Consider the following 10049-nt stretch of genomic DNA (forward strand, 5'->3'; position numbering starts at 1 on the left):
ACTCCAAGCTCCTGAAGAGAACAAAGCCCAGCCGACATCTTGATTTTAGCTTTGGGGTACCCTGAGCAGGGAACCCAGTCTCACTATGGCCAGACTCCTGATCTACATAATTGTGAGATAATAAAGGGATATTGTGTTACTCTGCTAAATTCATGGCAATATACTCATCATTAGAGAACAACACACCTTGGCCAGGCCCAACCTCAGCGTATTGTAGTAAAATTTATCCTACATATTATGTCAGTTATTTGATTGAATTCAGTAGTCTAAAGGACAATTATGAAGAAAAATATTGACAATAATCTAGTATATAATATCAACTTCTGGAAAATATTCTTTAAGAGATCCAGAGAAAACATAGTTAGGATTTTCAAGAATAGACTTGTCTATGGATATTGACTTCATGAGAAATGGAAAATTCTGTCCGTATGAAAGCCAGTAACACCAATTATTTTAAAAGAGAGGCATCTAAAGCAAATGTTAACTTTAAGACATTGGTCTTTTAAAAAGAGTGTTTACAAACAATGATAAAAAAGTACAAAAGGGAGTATTAATCTAAAACAGAAAAGAAAGTTGAGTACCAGAATAATTTTAGGTTAATAAAATTAAAAAAAATAAAAGAGGTAAACTTGTGACCCACATTCAGGCTATTATTTATATATTTATTCAAAAACACTTCTTTAATTCTGTGCACAATGTATCTATAAGCCATAAAACTTTATACTTTGTTCATCAGCCTATGCTGATATGTAAGTCATCCAACTGGCTAAATGAGACGCAAAATAGCCTTACTTCAAATTACAGTGAAAAACTAATTTGCATCCCCCCACCGCTCTTGTTTCTGGATCTTCCTTTTTGTAGGCCAGATTTTTTTCTGTGGCCCAAGCTGGAGTGCAGTGGCGCAATGTCAGCTCACTGCAACCTCTGCTCCCGGGTTCAAGTAATCCTCCTATATCAGCCTACTGAGTAACTGGGACTACAGTCGTGCACCACCATGACTGGCTTGTTTGTGTTTCTTTTTTGTTGTTGTTCTTTGTTTGTTTTTGTTTTTGTTTTTGTTTCCTGTAAAGATGGTTCTCCATGTTGCTCAGGCTGGTCTTGAGTTCCTGAGCTCAAGTGATCCACCGGTCTCAGCCTCACAAAGTGCTGGGATTACAGGCATGAGCCACTGTGCAAGCCCTATTTTTTTTTTTTTTTTTTTAACCAATCATAACAACTTTTCTTTAACTTTCTATCTGGAAACCTGAAGAAATACAGTCTCCCTGCTTTAATAACTTCTGATAAAACTCATGGCTTAGGCCTATGAAGCCACTGACATGACTTTATGCCTTGGTTTCATTTGGACCTGTGAATCCTGGTTATTCCACCATTACTATTACTTCCTTGTCACTTTTGGTTCCTGTTTAAAATATCAGTTTCCTCTGCTGATACACCTAAATATTCTGGAATTCGTTTCCCTTCCCTTTACAATGTTTCCTTTTCAAGAGTGAACAAATGTTAAAACAAGTTCATCCACATTTACAGGACGCTTAGGTTCCATGTGGACAACCTGGCTTACAGTAGGTGTGATGTGGCTGTGACATCAGGAGTGGAATATCTTTGCTGGGATAAATGAGTAAGACAGAGTACAAAAAGGCTACTGAAGATCAGCCTGGAGTCAATAAACAGTTGTGTAACAGAGAAGGGAAGAGGACAAGGTAAGGGACTGCTCTGTGGACCCACCCTCTTTTTCAATCTTACTACGGCAGTTAAGCTTCTGAGGAACACAAATCAGGCAAGTGAAAAAACTTACAACTGGGTTGAAAACAGTAGGGAGAAGCTTCAGGAAAGAGTAGATACAGCAGGGCTGAGGAAAATAAAGAGAGGTAGAACCTTCAGCAGCAGTAGTACAGATGCACCTGGTCACTGAGCTGGGTCCAGCTCTGATGTTTTTCCAGAAAATCATGACTTGCCAATACATGCCTTTCAATTTGTGCAGTATGGGCTTCTAAATGATTCAAGGGGTGACTGAGGAGAAACCCTATTTCACTTTTTACTTCAGGATTGGATTATATCTGTTTACTCTGCCTAGGACCCTGTTGTGCATGGTATAAATCCTTTCAGGTGGCATAAAATATATTGGCAGTATTATATTAGTATGTAGCAGACTCAGACCTAGATGAAACTGTCCCAAATACCAATTTGACTTTTACTAAGCTATCTCAGTTTCCATAATATAATTTTTTGGTAGCTAAAAAAAAGTCCTTGGCCCAATAGACTGGATTTATTTCAAAATGTATTATTGAGCTTTGCTATGAAGAGCTCTTTCGGGTATTGGCCCAGAAATGTGAACAGCAAGGGAGGCAGTATGGAATCATGGTTCACCATAAAACTCTGGAGTCTAATTTTCTAGGTTTGAATCCTTCCTGTGATAGTTAATAGCTGTGTGAATTTCAGCAAGTCCCATAACCCCTATTGTTCTCAGTTTTCTCATTTGTAAAGTTCAGTTAATAATAGTATGTACCTCATGGGGTCCATGTGCCCATCAAATGAAATATTGTGAGTAAAAGGCTGAGCAATGAGCCTGGCCCATGGAAAGTAACCAGTTATTGACTAATATTATTATTAAGTGCTTGTGGGAGGCACTTTCCTATTTCTCACATGTGATACCCCTACTACATCTTGAGAGAGGTAGTGCTCTGGCATTACTAAATATTTAATTGAATAGAGACTCTTGATTTCATTAATATCCCCAAGTTCTTTTTATGTGCTAAGAGTCTCCATTTAAAATTGATATTCTCTTGCTTTAGCAAAATTCTCTTGTGGTGAAGAGTTCATATTCACAAGGGAGAGGGAAAGTTGTTTTTAGCTGCTGGGCCAGTGAGAGAATCCCCAATCCCCCATACCATCTGCCTACAGACATTGAAGTGCAGGTGCCAGAGGTAAAGGAATAGCAAACATTCGGCTTGCAACAATAACAATATTAATATAATTTACTAGCTTAACAACTGACTTCTAGTAACCCTCAGGTATAAATATTTTTATGTCTCCTAATCCTATCTAAAATTTTGATTCTGTATAGCCAATGTTAATAGACCTCTAATTCAAAGGTATGATTTTCCCAATGAGTAGTAACTCAATGAACGTGGTCTTCTATACATTTCAAATGGTGGATGAGAAAATAAAACTAATATTTAATGAATATCTGTTATGTACCATGCACCATACCAAGTGCATTACATCCTGTATCTCAATTAATCTGCAAGAAACTTATTTGATATTTTATGTTAAATCAGTTTTCCGAATGAGAGTATAGTATCCCAATTCACGATGATCCCATGAGCTATTTTCCACTATGTCCAGGCCTAGTGTAAACTGGGGTGTCTGGTGACCATTAGGTGGCTGGGTTGATTCTAAACTTTTCTTCAGGGCTTCAAATTCATTCTAAAATGTCTTACGTGTTAGATGTTTTACATAGGCTAGATTTGCTCAAGGATTTTCTGCCAGACTAATCTTGTTTTCTAATATATCTGGACCCTTTGGCCTAACATTACACTGGTTATAGGTTTCTTACTAGAGAAATCAAATCATTGTTCTGTTTATGATTCCATACCCCAGGAGTCAAAGAGTGTCTAGCCAATCTTGAATATTACACAGAAAAATGAGTTAGGCCTAAGGGCAACTATGATCCAAGAGGTAAGAAGGTGAGCATATTTGATGAGGTTATAACTTGGTTGCGAAAAGTTAAATAAAATATTGTTAGGTTTTATTTACATAGTTACGTATATTCAGGCTAAATTGCTAAATCATTTCTTCTTCTTCTTCTTCTTTTTTTTTTTTTAGACAGAGTCTTGTGCAGTTGCGCAGTCTTGACTCACTGCAACCTCCGCCTCCCGGGTTCAAGCAATTCTCCTGCCTCAGCCTCCCAAATAGCTGGGACTACAGGTGCATGCTGCCATCCCTGGCTAATTTCTTTTGTATTTTAGTGGAGAGAGGGTTTCACTGTGTTGCCCAGGCTGGCCTCAAACTCCTGAGCTCAGGCAATCCACCTGCCTCGGCCTCTCAAAGTGCTAGGATTATAGGCGTGAGCTACCGCACCTGGCCTGCTAAATCCCTTTCTCTTCCTTCTGATATTCTGGCATTTTGTGCAGCATACAAACTAAGATTGAAATACCAAATCAGACACACACATTGTACTTTTTTAGGCTACCCATTGCCTCGAAGGCAACTTACCAATAATTGGTCTGGAAAAAAAGGCATTTATAAATATATAGGTTTCTGGTAAAATGTGTGTGATAAATACACGTTTCTCATTTTTGTTTGATCACAAAATAATATATGCTCATTGTAAGGAAATGAAAAAGGCAGACAAGTATAAGTAATAAAATAAAAATCACCACAAATGTCTTTCTTTAGAGATAAACACTGTGAATATATTGGTGAAACTTCCTGTTTCATTTTTCTCTTTCTCTGTCTCTATCTTTGTCGCTCTCTAGATCTGCCTCTTTGATTTTGTGGGTGCATGTGAACTGTTTTGTAAATAGTTTTTACTCGGCATCAAAACATAAAATATTTCCCTTAATAAAAAGAGATATTTATCTCAATGCTTTGATGGCCACAAAATATTGCGTTATCTGGAAATGTCAAAATCCCCTGAGTGGACATTTATTTACTATCAAAACACCACTGTGATTAGAAAAAAAAAAAAACCTTTTAGTGTGTGTGCTAGACAGAATAATGGCCCCAAATATCTCCACATCCTAATCCCTAGAACGTGTGATTATGTCACATTCTATGGCAGAAGGGACTTTGCCAGTGTGATTGAGTTAAGCACCTTGAGAAGGAGGGATCATCTGGATTATCTGGGTGGGCTCAATGTAATCACAAAGATTCTTATAAGAGGGAGAGAGAGGGGGCAGTGTCAGAGAAAAAGATTTGACTATGGAAGCAGAAAGTGAGAGACAGAGAGAGAGGCCTAAGCCAAGAAATTCGGGCATCCTCTACATGCTGGAAAAGGCAAAGACGTAACTTCTTGTTTAGAGCCTCCAGAAATAAGGCAGCCCTGCTGACACCTTGATTTTAGCTCCATAAACCCATTTGAGACTTCTGACCTCCAGAACTGTAAGAATAAATTTGCATTGTTTTAAGCCACTAAATTTGTGGTGATGTCACAGCAGGCAAAGGAAACAATGCAATGTGTTTCTTTGAACTCTGTCCAATTAAGGTAAATCTCAGGAGTGAGATTATAAAGTCAAACACATTTTAAATTTGTTGAACATCCTCAAAATTCCACAGAACCCCTCCAAAAGTTTCTAACTACACCTTCACAGAGTAGTCTCTTCCCTTTTAACCTCCACTTCTTCCAGCCTTACCTATGACATCGTTGACTATCAGTCTTTTTCATCTATACCAGTGAAAAGTAATTTTTCAGTGTTGTTTTAATTAATTATTTTAAGTACTTTATTGTTACAGGTTGAACATATTTTCAGATTTGTATTAGATTATTGCCTATCACAATTTAATAAGCATAAGAATCAATGAGGGCTTAGGTTCTGCATTTTTATTTTATTTTATTTTATTTTCAAGACAGAGTTTCACTCTGCTGCCCAGGCTAGAGTGCAGTGGTGCGATATCAGCTCACCACAATCTCCTCCTCTTGGGTTTAAGAGATTCTCCTGCCTCAACCTCCTGAGTAGCTGGGACTACAAGCATGTGCCACCATACCTGGCTAATTTTTGTATTTTTAGTAGAAACAGGGTTTCACTATGTTGGCCAGGCTGGTCTCAAACTCCTGACCTCATGATCTGCCCGTCCCGGCCTCCCAAGGTTCTGGAATTACAGGCGTGAGCCACGGTGCCCGGCCAAGGTCTGCATTTCTAGTAAGTTCCTGTGTGGGCCAGTGTTGCTGCTCCTTGGAACTCACATTGAGAAGCAAAGTATCAGACTTTAACATTTCTTTATTTATGGGAAGTATTTGAGTCAGAAAAAAATACATCCCTGCTCTTGCTACCCTTTAATTGTGTCTGTTGAGACATGTGGCTTTCTGAGCTTCAGTATTCTTACCTGCAAAACTAAGATAACAGCACATGCACATTTGAGACATTAATTCAATAATATAGTGCGTCTATTTTTTTCTTGTATGTTTCAAATATAAAATCTCTCTTTCCTGCCATTTATTTTGCTAACATTTACTCCAAAACTTTTAAATATGTGGTTTAAGTTTATGGCATACTTCACAATTACATGGTCAAATTTATCAATATTGTTACTCATTGTTTTGTTTTTTAGTCTTGCTTAAAAGGGTTTCCCTAAGACAACATTATTTTTTAAATGCATATTTTCTCCCTGGGTTTTAAGGGCTACTTTCTGTCTTTTTTTTTTTCTTTAGCCTGTAAGTTCTTTTTTTTTTTTTTGAGACGGAGTCTTGCTCTGTCGCCCGGGCTGGAGTGCAGCGGCCGGATCTGGGCTCACTGCAAGCTCCGCCCCCCAGGTTCACGCCATTCTCCTGCCTCAGCCTCCCGAGTAGCTGGGACTACAGGCGCCCACCACTTCGCCCGGCTAGTTTTTCATATTTTTTTAGTAGAGACGGAGTCTCACCGTGTTAGCCAGGATGGTTTCGATCTCCTGACCTCGTGATCTGCCCGTCTCGGCCTCCCAAAGTGCTGGGATTACAGGTTTGAGCCACCGCGCCCGGCCGGCCTCTAAGTTCTTTATCCATCTGGAATTAATGTTAAGAGAGTGAGGTAATGATTCAACTTATTTTTCTCCCAAAGATTAGCCAATTATCACAACACTATTTATTGAATAATCTATTTTTTTCTACTGTTTGAAATATTACCAATTTTTATAAGCCAAATTATATATATATATATAAAATTCTATTTTGAATATCTTTATTTTGTTCCACTTTTTGGTCCACTTATCTCCAAATCAATACACCTTCATTGCCCTGGCTTTAAATTATGTTTTAATATTCAGTAGTTCAAAATTTTTAACATATTTATTTTAGAATTCTCCTAATTCTAAATATGTAGTATTTCACATAAATTTCCAGAGAAATTTTTCTTTCTTTCTTTTTTTTTTGAGACCCACTCTGTCACCGTGACTGGTGTGCAGTGGTGCGATCTCAGCTCACTGCAACCTCTGCCTCCTAGGTTCAATGGTTCTGCTGCCTCAGCCTCCTGAGTAGCTGCGATTAGAGGCACCTGCCACCATGACTGGCTAATTTTTGTATTTTTAGTAGAGACAGGGTTTCACCATGTTGGCCAGGCTGGTCTTGAACTCTTGACCTCCAGTGATCTGCCCACCTTAGCCTCCCAAAGCGCTGGGATTACAGGCGTGAGCCACCATGCCCATCTCTCTTGTTGTGAGAATTATAGCTTATTTTTATATATTCTAACAATATCAAGATGTTGTTATCTTAATCTGAATTCTATTTGTTTTCCATTTTTTGTGGTACTGATACTAACTTGCCCATATGTTATCTTAAAATAAGCAAGTAGTAGAACTTCTGTAGTTGATCATAAACTGGAAGAATAAATGAATTAAAAGTGACATATTAATAGTTGAATTTTGGCTAAATTATATCATTAAATTAGAACTTAGTAGTCATCATTGAATATCACATACATTTATCTCAAACTGTGTACAGTTCAACATTCATATTATAAAATTTATGTAGCTACTATTAAAATACGAGCTTGTTTCAGTAATTTTTTGAATTTCACATAGTCCCTGTTCCTTACATATTCAAGGATTTATAGAATCAAAAACTTGCTCCTGCTTTGGTGGTAACATTGGCTACCTGTGGTTGGTACCGGGCTCCTACAGTACTTTCTGTGATTAATGTCAGAGTTATTAACTCAGAAATCAAGTTCTCTACATTTTTAATTTGCTCTAGTGAACAAAAGAGCTATAGCATATAGAAGGTTGAAGAAAAAAGTATTCAGTATTAACCATGAATGATTAAGAAGCAGAGATATCTGCTTCTCCAAATTAAATATAACATGAGCACACTAATTAATTTAATATAAACTGTGACCTCTTGTGGCAGGATTCTTGACATTGTTTCATTATATTTATGCTCAATATTCTCTGGCTAATGATTAGTTTAAAGGGATTTGTCACTATCTTAAGACCAATATGGCAGAAAACGGTTTTCTTGGCAATTTTGATGCATTGTAAGAATAGAGGTAATGAAACTGTTTCACTCTAATCTGTAAGGCTTTGGCTTTTGGCATTTATAAAAAGCCTCCTTCTGTTTGTTTAAGGTACAATATTATTTATACAGTTCAAATGGAACTTTTAATTATGTCTTTGTAATTATTTATTTTTTACTTCATTTGCAAGAGAAAAATCTCTTTTCAGGTGCCCAAGCAAACCAAAGTTTGTGAAGGGGAACAGCATTCTTGAATTTCTTTTTCTCCTACTTTTAAAAAAATAGAATGGTCTGTTTTGTGGAACAGCAGGTTTTTGTGCCATTTCAGATGGCATTGCATGTGGCAGAATAGACCCCATTCACATTTTCTGTGGGACAATTTGCAAAGGCACCATGCTGTGAGAACCTTTTTTTAAGAGGAGGGTCTATAGGGGCAGGCAAAGGGCTATACAACACCTGTAGCAAGACACAATCTGTTCAGGACTCAGATCTGATTTTACACTTTGTTTTATTCCCCATAAGTATTCAGCATATGTTCTTTTCTGTGAAAAATAAAGGGCTCCCTCAGATGGTACATATCAAGTGAGCTCAAGGAGGTTAACAGATTAACTCCAATCAATCTAAACACTCCCTCATGAGACCTTAATGCTGGTTATTCACTACCCTTGCTATGATGATGTTCATTTTATTAGAGCATATAGCTCAATAGCCAGAGAGCAAAATCTTTTTACTCTGAAAATCTTTCTGCATGCCTTCTTTTCTCAGGAAGAAAGCAGCAGTAAAATGGTATGCGTTCCCTTTACAAGACTCACAGTGAATCTAGAATAACAGAAATAGGTTTTCCATTTTAAATAGCTGAAGTGAATGTCTACTCTTTTCCTGGGCCTGGTGGTACATTCAGTGGACTGGAATTTTTAAATACAGTGTTTCTAAGCCCCAAGGCTCTGCCATGTTTCTTTCAGTCTCCCTTTTCCCCTTCTATTTCTAAATTAGAGTAGTTGGGTCTGCACAGAGACACGTACAGTAGTGATGCTCTGTGGTTCAAGTCAAAGAATGTTAGTCTGGATCCCACAGAGGCCCACAATTCTCAGCACACAAACAGATACAGAAAAGGGAGAAAGCAAATGTAGCATCAAAGAAAACTTCTGAATATAGACACCACCAAAAAAACCAGCTCTGTGTTAGCCCAATAAAGAAAGAAATAACAAGGGTTTTGAATGCTAAAATATAGGGGATTGTATGAAAGGGAGGGAAACATACACAAAGTAGACAAACTGAATAAAAGTATTTATCTTTAAACCACGCAAGTCATGGTAATTAAATTAGGTCAGGCTGGTTACAATGCTACAGAAAGCAGGCTGTAACTAATTTCAAAAGGAACAAAAAAGACCTGAAAAGAAAACAGATTGACAGCTCCTGATTTTTTTTTATCCAATCAAAGCAACGCAACATCAAAAAGTAGGAAGAGAAACTTGATTTAGCAGGAAATTTGTCTCATTATAATACATAAACTTTGCATATATATTCAAGATCAGCTCAGAAATATGGGAAATTATTATTTGCTCTATGTGAAAAACAAAAGTATGCACATGAAGTTTGCCATTTGAAGGAAACTAATTCATTATAAAAAGCTTCTGCTCCTTAATAGGTCAACTTCTATTACAAATGCCACGATCACTCTGTATATTGTAACTACTTAGAGGCTTTCTCCCTGTCAGTGTATTCTGCTTTCAGTTGTTTAATACAAACTCTGAAAGTATTATATGAACAAGAGAACATTATGAGGTGTTTCTTTCAAATTGTCTTTATAAAGACCACTTGGTGATGCCTATTACAATGACTTTTAACCATAGTTTCAAATATTTTAAATGTAAATGTGCCAAGTTGTAAAATGACATTTGGAACATGAATT

At 37.2% G+C, this 10049-nt stretch overlaps 1 long non-coding RNA gene across 1 annotated transcript in view; it reads left to right on the plus strand.

Moving 5' to 3' along the window:
- The window catches only part of LOC108520043 (uncharacterized), a 189919-nt gene extending 188228 nt beyond the window's left edge, over positions 1-1691 (plus strand). Inside the window, exon 5 of the long non-coding RNA XR_001882814.1 lies at positions 1525-1691. This is a non-coding gene — a long non-coding RNA (uncharacterized LOC108520043). The remainder of the gene's footprint in view (positions 1-1524) is intronic.
- The last annotated feature ends 8358 nt before the right edge of the window (positions 1692-10049 follow it).

Source organism: Rhinopithecus bieti, unplaced genomic scaffold, assembly GCF_001698545.2.
Source record: "Rhinopithecus bieti isolate Rb0 unplaced genomic scaffold, ASM169854v2 scaffold_48387, whole genome shotgun sequence".
NCBI lineage: Eukaryota > Metazoa > Chordata > Mammalia > Primates > Cercopithecidae > Rhinopithecus > Rhinopithecus bieti.